The following is a 1,933-nucleotide window of genomic DNA, read 5'->3' on the forward strand; positions in this document are numbered from 1 at the left end:
CCTGCGCCCCCTCCCTGTGGCCTTCCTGAGTGCTGTAGGGACAGCAGATCCGTCTGGGCCAGCAGGGAAAGGAGACTGGCAGGAGGAGCTGGCTGTGAGGCCTCCTCCGAGAACAGGGGCAGGCAGAGAAGAACCTCATCTGGGGGCAGAGGCGGGGGCCGGTCAGGGTGGAGTGCCTGCCTCCTTCCCCCACTGCCCCACACAAAGCTCCAAGAACTCCAGCAGGCTCTGTCTGTTTCCACTTCCCAGGCTTTCTGTGGTCATGTCCCTGCCCACTCCAAAGGGCCGTCCCCCACACCCTTCCCTCCCTCTCAGACCCAGCTGAATCCCTCTCTGGGTACCGCCCCCTCCTGGGGCCCTCCTGCCCCCTTCCTCTGCCTGCACCCTCACCTAGCCTCTTATCTGTTCACTCTTCCTCCCCTGCACCAGAGCTCCACAGAAGCTAAGAAAGTGGCTCTACAGCCCTACCGGCCCCTATCAATGACTCCTGCCACCCTGGGACCTTCCCCTGGGCTCAGGAAGGACAAGCCACTGTAGCAAACCAGCCAGGCCTGTAGCACTGGCTGGACCTCCTGGTGAGGCAGCTTCCCAGAGAGTGGGGATCTTTCAGTCCTCTGGGGCAGAGCAGGGTGAGTGGGGCTGTCTCCCTTTGATTCATTTAGCCCTCTTTCCTCTTTACACATTTGTGAAACGTGACAGCAGTCATAACTGCTATTCGTTGTAACGGTCCTTGCTGGCTATTAAGACCTCTGTGCTAGCACTTTCAGGCATTATCTCAACCCTGACTAAAACCCATTAGATAGGTATTTTTATACCCATTTTACAGATAAGAAAGACTCAGAGGACCGGACCTGGTGGCTCAGGCCTGTAATCCCAGCACTTTGGGAGGCTGAGTTGGGTGGATCACTTGAGGCCGGGGGTTCGAGACCAACCTGACCTACATGGAGAAACCCCATCTCTACCAAAAAGTCAAAATTAAGGCCAGGTGTGGTGGCTTACACCTGTAATTTCAGCATTTTGGGAAACTGAGGTAGCCAGATCACAAGGTCAGGGGTTCAAGATCAGCCTGGCCAATAGGGTGAAACCCTGTCTCTACTAAAAATACAAAAATTAGCTGGGTGTGGTGGCATGCCTGTAGTCCCAACTACCGGAGAAGCTGAGGCAGAAGAATCGCTTGAACCCGAGAGGCGGAGGTTGCAGTGAGCTGAGACTGCACCACTGCACTCCAGCCTGGGCGACAGAGCGAGATTCTCTCTCAAAAAAATAAAAGAAAAAAGCCACGCCTGGTGGCTCACGCCTGTAATCTCAGCACTTGGGAGGCCGAGGAGGGCAGATCATGATGTCAGGAGTTCGAGACCAGCCTGGCCAATATGGTGAAACCCCATCTCTACTAAAAATACAAAAATTAGCTGGGCATGGTGGCGCATGCCTGTGATCCCAGTTATTCGGGAAGCTGAGGCAGGAGAATCGCTTGAATCCTGGAGTTGGAGGTTGCAGTAAGCCGAGGTTCACTCCAGCCTGGGTAACAAGAGTGAAACTCCTTAACAAAGAATGCAAAAATAAAGACTCGGGGAAAGCAAGGAACATGGCTGAGGTCTCCTGGCTAATGTGGTCCAGGTCACAACCTGACTCTACCCAACCAAAGTCCCACCTAACTCCTCCTGCAGATGCCCTTTGGGTATCCAGAGACTATGTCTGGACTTGTCGTGGACTTGAGGGGTGACCCTGGGCTGGCTTCTTTCTGGACCTCGGTTTCTGAGTTGGTCGGTTGGTTGGTTGATTGGATTGATTGATCGACTCTGTCGCCAAGGCTGGGGTGCAGTGGCCAGATCATGCTCACGGCAGCTTCCAACTCCTGAGCTCAAGGAATGATGCCACTGTGGTCATTTTAAAATGTTTTATTTTTGTAGAGATGGCGGGGGGGGGGGTCTCA

This window comes from Cebus imitator, unplaced genomic scaffold, assembly GCF_001604975.1.
Source record: "Cebus imitator isolate Cc_AM_T3 unplaced genomic scaffold, Cebus_imitator-1.0 Scaffold415, whole genome shotgun sequence".
Taxonomy (NCBI): Eukaryota; Metazoa; Chordata; class Mammalia; order Primates; family Cebidae; genus Cebus; species Cebus imitator.